The sequence below is a fragment of the Cydia amplana genome, chromosome 3 (assembly GCF_948474715.1).
Source record: "Cydia amplana chromosome 3, ilCydAmpl1.1, whole genome shotgun sequence".
NCBI lineage: Eukaryota > Metazoa > Arthropoda > Insecta > Lepidoptera > Tortricidae > Cydia > Cydia amplana.
In genome coordinates, this window is record NC_086071.1 from 1,361,029 (window position 1) to 1,370,744 (window position 9,716).

Below are 9,716 nucleotides of genomic sequence, written 5' to 3' on the forward strand. Positions count from 1 at the left end.
ATTGTTTTTATACAAGAGGGCAAGGTGATTCCTGCGTACTAATATTGATACCCTAGCAAGCGTAAGATCCCAAAATTGAACCACGAGTGTAGCGAGAAAATTTGCAAAAAAATACTTCTGTAGATAAAGTGTATATTTTCACGAGTTACGTTGTTACGAGCTAGTTGTGGTGATAATTTTATTGTATAACTAACAGATGCCGAAAAAGAAGTCAAGGGGGCCGTAGACCTCGCGGCCGCCGCGGCGAAACATGCGAACAACACACACACAAAACACCCAGAACACGCAAAGCACTCAGAACACGCAAAGCGCAACGCGAGTGACCACGCTGGAGGCGCAAAGCATGGAAGTGAAGGTAAGCTCATTTGTTTATTTATTTAATATTAAAGGCGGACTTAATGCCAAAAAGCATTCTCTCCCAAAGCAGAGATATTGTTCCCAACAAACAAAACAAAACCTTGGAATAATAGGTAAAGTTTATACCTATCGCGTCGAATGATGGTTCCTGTGACAGTTCCTTCAAGTTGCTTTTGATCAGGTTACATTTAAAAAAATAATTACATTAAATAAAATCGCATTTTGCTCACTGAGTGAGACAAAATGAGCAAAATGCGATTTTTCTCACTGTTTTTAAGTAGCAAAGTACCTTGTTCGAGCTGCCGAGGTGAAAACTTAATTGTTGGTATATCTTAAGAAAACATGAGTGAATAGAGGTAAGTGATGAAGAAGGAATACATTTTTCGGGTCCTCTAATATGTTCTCACTGCTGAGGTGAAAAGTTTTGTGAACTACACGAGATCAAAGTTATTTACATCTCGTGCGCTTTTGAGTCCCTTACTACGCTCAAGATTCTAAATTAGTATAGAATCTTTCGCTTGCACGAGACTCAAAATAAGCACTCGAAGAAATATCAAACTTTGATCTCTTGTTGTACAAATAACTATTTCTCAAACATGCAATGAAATGTCGTCGCTCCGGGCGTTATATCAGGCTTCGAAGTATCACGTTTAGGGCGGAGCAACTCCAGAGAACTGTAAAGGAATTTCATACGAAATTGAAGGCCTAGGCCGGGAAATAATTTTTTTTTTATTCTAATGTAGACATGGGGTCTGTGTCCATGAACAGACTAAACAGCCGAATTATATATATATTTTTTTTTTTGGTGAATGAATAGGTACTCCCAAGGTCGTCTGTTTAAAACGAATCCTCAGCCTGCAAGTAGCTACTTCCGAACCTCGACAATAATGTACTATTACCATATTTTTATTTCATTAACCTACATATCTTAATAAATTAATGTTTTAAGCTTCCAAAAAAATACAAACATTTTACATGACAGCTACTCCTCGAAATAGTAAAGATATGTGACGTTCCACAACAAAAGGTACCATTGCCCCGGCTGAATATTGGAGCGGCGTTAATAATAGCGTAAGCGCCAGCCGCCATAAGGTACCTTTTGCCGTGGAACGTCACATATCTTTACTATTTCATATCTAGTGAATGTCTAAGTAATTCATTTCCCGAATCGCCCCCATCGTTTCGCTTGCGCCTATAGGTACATGTAAGGATAAGTTACGAGCGAGTGCACGATAACTAACTGACATCAAATCGGCGCGCGCGCGCGACTCCATATGTCTCAACGCAACTCATGCTAGACCGTCTGGTCAGTATTATCAGTGTTCGTTCGAGTTGGCATAATTATTACTTTGTTAATAGGTGGTCAAAAGAGAGGTGCTGGATTGGAGCTCCCCTTTACAAAGATAATAAAAGGGTCAGAAGAATTTGGCAAAAAAATGGCAGATAAAGGAGTTGAAGTAGTAGAAGGTAAGCATCACAACAGAATACATACATATATTCAGTTAGAATGTCACAAAATCGTTTGGAGCTTCGTGTATAACAAGGACTTTAAATGAGAACCATTTTAAGAATACTACGTACAACGTACTAGGGAACACATCAAATTATTTTAGCTAATATTTTTGATTTCCTTGTGTATTAAGTACATAGTCACAGTTGTACATGGAGGAGACAATAAAAGCTATATAAAAAAAAATTATATAGGTATTTATATATCTCGACCTCGAGGGATAATCAGTACAAGATTACTGCTCCGTCTTCGCATTCAAACGATTTGATATGTCGTCTCGTGCCTCTGACTCTTATAAGAGCTCTTATTGCAGAAATTTGGATTTTTATTATGTATGCCTTTCCCCATTTATCATTTAATTTTGATGCTATTTTCTAGTTCTATTCAGTACCTAGGCCTCCATCGCATTGAAATGACTAGTAGTGTAAAGGAAGCTCTTAGGTCCTCTGTTGCTCTGTCGTATTACTCGTATCTATTTTATTTAGATGTTTCCCTCGCCTCTGTCTCTGATGTGCAATTCTGTTAGTCACACTACTGTATACAAATTATAAAGGCGCTTAGCGTATCAAAGATTGCATATAATAGAGAATTTGAGACAGGTGCCGCCGTAGGTCTAGTGGTCAGTGTCAGTACGTACGTTAGCCGCGTAAGATAAATACAATGGTTTGATTCCGGCCTCGGCCACCGGGGGGCTTGGAGATTCTCACCTATGTGCGCATGTTAATGAGATTTTATATATCCAGCTTGTTTTTTTTCAGATTTTTTTGGACTTTTCAACGTGTAAGAAATGTATCGCCATACAAAGTACTCATGATTACAATATAATTAAAATGAGCTTTTATAATTTCTCGGTTTCTGCCGAAAAAGATCGGAAACGAAAATGGCACGAAATACATTGCTTATTGTAAGTTACAATGTATGAAACTGTGTAGCGTCAAATTACACTTAATTATGATATTTTATTAAAATGAATTTAACTTAAGTATTTGTTTTATTTTTGTGTATGCAAAAGTTGTTTAATTACCTGTATACAATCCCTTAAGAAACGGCTCCCTCTGATCAACTCTAAGGTAGAACAGTATGATCTCAAACTGAAATAGATAATCATTTACGAAAGAAAAGTGTCCAAGGTCTCCAGTGTTCCAGTTTATAGGTAAGTTATTGAATTGAGAAACCAGATATGTGAAGTGATTCCGTTTCTTTGCGCTCATGCGCATTAATTGCACTCTCGCGAGAGTGCAATTAATGCGCATGAGTTTCATACAACGTTTTTCAACAGATTTGCGAGGAAAAAATCGCAATCTTTTAATTGTGATTGTGGTGTGTGATGTTGTCGTCGTTATAGATATTTACGAAAAATTGGGCGATATTTATTTTTCTTGGTGCGCAAGCTGAGGCGCGAACTAGATCTATTAAAGATCAGAAATTGCTATATGGGGGTTTTCGGGGGCGAAAAATTGATCTAGCTATGTCTCATCTCATCTCTGGGAACGCGCATTTTTAAATTGTATATAACAAATTAAATGCATATATTCGTATTTTTTGAAACAACTTATTGTTTGGCCAAATAAAAAAAAACCGGCCAAGTGCGAGTCGGACTCGCGCACGGAGTGTTCCGCACCATCAACAAAAAATACAGCAAAAAAATCGTATTTGTTGTATGGGAGCCCCTCTTAAATATTTATTATATTTTATTATTAGTATTTGTTGTTATAGCGGCAACAGAGATACATCATTTGTGAAAATTTCAACTGTCTAGCTATCGCGGTTCATGAGATACAGCCTGGTGACAGACGGACGGACGGACGGACGGACAGCGAAGTCTTAGTAATGCATTTAATTAAAAACATTAGTCGGTTAAACAAAGTAACGGTACCTGTAACTTTTAAGTAACTGCCTCAAAATTGAGACTTCATCTTCATATACATGATATATCTAACTTTTAGTGAGGTAAACTGTTAACCTTAATTAGGTATTACACTAGGATAATAATATACAGAAAAAGGGGGTTTAACTTCTTGAATTACGAGTATGAGCTTAATAGCGGTGTTATAATATGTACTTTTAAGAAGTACTTTATAAAATACATTCAAATTAAATGTTAAAAAATAGCTACACCTATGAATTTTTTTAGTTGTATTTAATAAGCAAAAGATTGGCTATTAAGTAGTTCAGACGGTAATAAATTATTAGGTAATGACACAAATACTTAGGTACCTGTTAAAATACATAGTCGATAGTCGATACATAGTCTTTTATATTTATTCTTGATATGTGAGGTGTGATTCTATTAGTAATCTACGTAATCTCGTATCAGCACTACCCGTTCATTGTTGTAAGTTATTGGTTTCCTACTACCCAAAGGTTGTCTGGAAGAGATCGCTTTTGAGCGATAAGACCACCTGTTGTTACCTAATGTAATGTCTGTTCTTTTCTGTATTCTTTTTCGTTATGTGGTGCACAATAAAGAATATATTATTATTATTATAGTCGATGTGCGCAAGTTATTTGTACAAGTGGCAGTAACCAACCAACCTACCAACTTGTTGTTTCCTATAAGAATTTGGTATTTAGTGTTCGATCAGAAACAGCGAAATTTGGTCGGTTGCTCTTCTCGGCATCATGAGAAAAATACTTTGTGTTTTAATCCTTGGCCTCCTGGTAGTACAAATTGTAAGTGTCATTTACCACCATGTTGTTTCCAGTGGTAACAACTGAGATTTTTTATCTCACCTCTCCCAGTGATGTGAAGTGAGAAAAAAATTCCAGTAGTTACCATCAACTTGCTTTGTCAGTAACTGTTGGGATTTCTTATGAGAGTGGGTTTCTTTTTTCGTCGACAGCAGATTCAGTAAACTGACCTAACACTGAAGTAAGCTTTTTTCAATAAGCTTATCGGTACAAGTATGAAACAATATACTACACATCAGTTTAAGAATAGGTATAGTCGCGAACAGCAAAAAATAAGAGTTATTTTTACACACACATATTTTACTGAATCTCCTGCACCGTAAAACATTATTTCATAATAATCTATAATACATAATTTTATGCGTTTTATCAGGATTGAATATTAAAGTATGATTGTAATGGAGTGTAAGTACTAGTTACTTACTGAGAAAAGCAGATCCCAGTAGTTACCACAAATATCTAACATTTCAATATTTCTTTGTTATAATGTACTATTCTTCGCTTATCTGAAATAAAAACATTCAGAATAATCTGCAGTACAAGCTTCGTTGGGCGGGCGAATGCAAATGGCGATTAGCTATGTATACAGGCTTCGTCACATAACAACAAATAATAAAACTTGCAACTGGTTGCATCAATTTTAAACCACTCTCACGCTCCGTGCATACGCTAGTGGTGTGACTTCAAAAGTGCTACGTGTCATACTCATAACGTAGGTGGCGTCCCAAGAGAGGCACCGACACTTCAGCCAATGTTAGACAATCTGACTTTTTCCCATCCAAACAACACAAAACAGCCCCAAGTCAGTACAGTACACGGTGTAAATTTAATTCGATAGCGGACGTGGCGTAGGTACTTAGGCGTTTGCGGTAAGCCTCATTTTGCATGGGATTTTGAGTTTCCAAAACATCCCGCTTGGCGCGCTGTTCAAAATCTCTTACAAAATGAGACTGTTTTACTTAATGCAAACGCGTACCTACGTCACGTCACGCTATCGAATGAATTTTACACTAGCAGTTACACTAGGGGTTCTACTAAAACAAGTGCCCCGTCAAACGTCGTATCACGCGCCATGTTGCGGAATTTCACTGGAACTATTTTTTTCCATACTATACTGTGAACTGTCACCCTATACATAAGCATAACAGCGTCCTCTTGACAATGATCATAAATTACTGGTCAGGCTTTACATGATTATGATTGTCTGTTGCGCAGGAAAAATAATTACATTTAACGAAACACCAACTTTTAACCAACTTCAACGAGCGGAAAATCGGAAGTTCTGAATACTTATTTATTGAAATATAATAATAAAATAACAGTTCGTTGCATTGCATATAATGATTTTGTACACGACTATGACATGACGTGATGCATTATTTTTTACCCGTTGACTTTACACATACAAAAGTACCAACAGACAGACAGACATATAATAAAGCAAGTGTTAAGTATGATATAAAAGTATGATCTGCCGGATTATTATATTTATGCCTGCGCGCATGTGATGTGCATTATTGTATAAGTATACTATTTTAATTTCAGTGTGCTAGACCAGAGGACAAAGGCAAAGGTTAGTAAGTAGATACTACTATTTTATGTACCTACAGTTGTAACTTTAAGCTGACCGATTAGCACTTGAGATTATCTTGTGAACAATGACACTAATTTTTAAATCTACCGCCGTTACATTGAAAGCAGTACCCAGGTAACCCGTCTGCGTTGTAACACTCGTAACCTACAGCTTTCAATGACAAAAATAATTTTTTCATGAGTTAGGCCAGGGGTCATCAAATGGCGGACCGCGGTCCGCATCCGGATCGACCGCCGACCGATACCCTTCACAATAGGACGAATACCCACCGCGCCTAGATTTTTTAAGTTTGCCGCTTTTTTCTACTGACGGAAATGGCTTGACAGACTATAAATATATTAATATTTAATAACAGCGTTCGATTGAAATTTATTTCCAATGTTATACAGTATTTTCATCGTGTTGGTGCGGCAAATAAATCTTTCACTCCACAGCAAACTTTGTTTAACCCTTGTGCTAATATTGATACTCGAGCAAGCGAAAAATTCCAAAATTTCGTGATTCGCACGAGGCAAACTTGCCCCCTTGTAAAAAAACTATTATTCAAATAAATTAAATTTAACAATTCGGTACTAAATTAACGTGTCAAGTTGAATTGTACTATATTATAAACCAGTTTATATAACCTATCCTATCCTGCGCTCTATTGCGGACAGGTATGACTGTCCATACTTGAGGCACTGCTGTGAGATGCAGGTTTCTTGCAGTCCATATTATGTGTAATTTAATTTATTAATTAGGAACTAACATTAGAGTTAAGAATAAATAATGTTTACTAACAAATTATATGAGTCATGTTACTTGAATTGAATAAATGAAATATGAAATATGATATGATAAAAGTTTTAATCGCTATATTTAAACCTACAAGGTGCCGCTGAAAAAGCCCAAGACGTCGTAAAGGACGCCGCAAAAGATGCTGCCAAAGATGGGAAAAAAGGTGCTAAAGTAGCTATAAAAGATGCGGAGGATGCCAAAAACGCTGCTGAAGAAGCTATAAAAGCTGCCGAGGCTGCCAAAAAAGCTGCTGAAGATGCTCTAAAAAAAGCCAAAAAAGCAGCCAAACTTGCCAAAAAACATATACCCACACCGGCTCCAGATGATGATGATGACGATGATGACGGTAAATCGCGCCTGATTTTACAAACACATTTGCTTTTTAAACGAACTATAGGTACCGTAACCGTAACACCACCTTAACCGTAACCGCTTAACCGTAATACCACCCAACTACATATAGTCCAAAACTGATAGATCTAGTAGGGTGGCAAATCGGGTTTTAGGTTACCTACTTTCAGTTCAAGCCATCTCAGATACGGGTATATATATATGCATTCAGTATGATGTCCTGAATACAAATAAGTATATGAGATGAAAAGCGCAAAAATGGTGGGGGTAGTAACTGTGACGCCCATCGTCATACGAGTATAGTCGGCGGTACAAAGAAATTTATTTTTTCTTTTAAACATACCACATGGAGTATCAAATGAAAGGGCTTTGTAAGTATTTTACTTACTAATATATAACATACTTTAACATTTTCACTAAGTACTTGGTCTAACAAATTAATAGAAAACTTTCAAAAAATTTCCCAATGCAGAGTTTGACTTTAAACTGCTCTAGATTGAAAACGACTGAATGGATTATTTCAAAATACACACCATGTGACTGTGAATATCCCCTATAATTATAATGTTCAAAAATAACTAACCAGAAATATTAAATAGTAGATTGTTAACCAAGGGATGAAAGGCACTTATTTCTGCCGAGTAATTTAGTCCGAGGCTGAAGTTCATCCGACTTAAACACTCTACTTTTCATTTCAAATACGAGGATAGCAAAATGCATGTGTTTTTATTTAAACATGAGTAAGTATGTACCTATACATTATCACAGTATTTCTTGAGGGTACTATCAATTAACAATTTTAGCCAAATTAAGTATCTTTATTTATGGAATCCTTACTCTGCGTGGTACAATTACTGTCGGTGGCGACACAAGCACGCTCGATCAAAAATTGCTGGCGGCTAAAAGGTTAATACAATAATATTAACCTGTGTTGAAAAAAATCATTGCTCTACAGGTCAAAATCCGCGGACTTGCGAACTATAGGTAGGTACAGTCAGCGTCAAATACTTTGTAGCAGTCAAAGTGGCCAAATAGTTCGGTACACCATATATATGGCGTACCAAACTATTTGGCTATTTTGGTTGCTACAAAGTATTTGACGAGTATTTGACGAGTATGCACACCCAACTCAGCATAATGTTAGCTATAAAGCCAGCGCTGGAGCCCCGTAGGGCCCATTCGGCGATGCCACGACAGATAACACAAATATACATAAATATTAAAACATTACAAAACAAAACAATAAAATGATGTCGTTATTCCAAGTAATGGCACAGGGCGGACACGCCATACATCAAAAATAATTTGCGTTTATATGTGTGCGCGGCACGTCTGTACACGCGTCATTGAGTTTCTGACGGAATCCTGACATGCTCTCAGTAGAGCGACTTGCGCACACATTCAAGTCGCGGCCTGTCGCGGGCGAGGTAATCCGAATCGGGGCGGGGCGGTGCGTGTCCGTTCTGTATGATAATACTATTACTTATTCTGTGGTTACGGTAATACATAGTTGGGTTTTCAGACTGTCCGCCGACTACCACGCCTAAACCGCACCACAAACACCGACATGGACAAAGACATGGTCATGGCCATGGCCATATCGCCGAGGTTCCTGTGAAGATGGCTAAGGATGTTGTTGATGACGGTTTTGATACATTGGGCGGTAAGTTTTGGGACAACTTCATATAAAAGTCAATGTGGCACATTAATCCCTAGGTACTAATTATTACAAGCTTTTACTTAACTTGCATTGAATGTCACCTAGTCCATCCACTGGGCCTTACTGAAAATCAGCGTCGCGGAGTGTGCCATGTGGCTCATACCGTGACACCTAGCTGAGTGAGGACCATTTAGCGCAACCTCTCATTTTGTGTTCTCTTTTGTTAGTTTTTAAGTTTGTTATTGTGCTAATAAATGCTTTTTCTTTCTTTCTTTCTTTCTTTCATTGTATGTATGGTACCTACCTACGCCATTTCGAAAGATGTTTTGCCGATAGTTGTTTCGTCGAAGACCTTTTATCGAATCTACTTTTAGACGAAAGCTTGATCAATCGAAGGTACCATTCATCGAAATATCATTTCACCGACAATGCGTTTTGTCGAAAGCTTAAAACATCGAATATTCATTTTATCGAAACTTTTTTACACATGATATTTCATCGACATTTGAAGTACTTACCTACTTATGCAATGTTTTATTTTATCGAAAAATGGAATCTTGACCGTTGCGAGGGTTTCAAGCAAAAATTCTTATAAAACTGGAAAACCGTTTATAGGTTTTCCTTTCCTCAAAATTTGCAATAAAAAATACAATATAATAAAATATGTATTTTTTTTAAAGCGAAACCTATAAACCTAGAATATATTATGCTGAAGCGATCGACATCAAAATCAGAGTGGTTTGTTAAGATTAGTATGTCGTACGATGAAACGGAGG

The 9,716-nt window shown here is 37.0% G+C and overlaps 2 long non-coding RNA genes across 3 annotated transcripts; both read left to right on the forward strand.

Annotated features, from left to right (window-relative positions):
- The first annotated feature begins 295 nt into the window (after nt 1-295).
- LOC134662991 (uncharacterized) lies at nt 296-2,679 on the forward strand. The gene is made up of 3 exons (XR_010098115.1): nt 296-355; nt 1,717-1,824; nt 2,626-2,679. It is a non-coding gene; the product is annotated as an uncharacterized LOC134662991 (long non-coding RNA).
- A 1,763-nt stretch (nt 2,680-4,442) lies between these two features.
- Nucleotides 4,443-8,867, forward strand: LOC134662343 (uncharacterized). 2 transcript variants are annotated; one of them, XR_010098064.1, is made up of 3 exons: nt 4,443-4,540; nt 6,104-6,131; nt 8,803-8,867. It is a non-coding gene; the product is annotated as an uncharacterized LOC134662343 (long non-coding RNA). The 2 variants fall into 2 exon arrangements; XR_010098063.1 differs by lacking the exon at nt 8,803-8,867 and adding an exon at nt 7,024-7,063.
- The last annotated feature ends 849 nt before the right edge of the window (nt 8,868-9,716 follow it).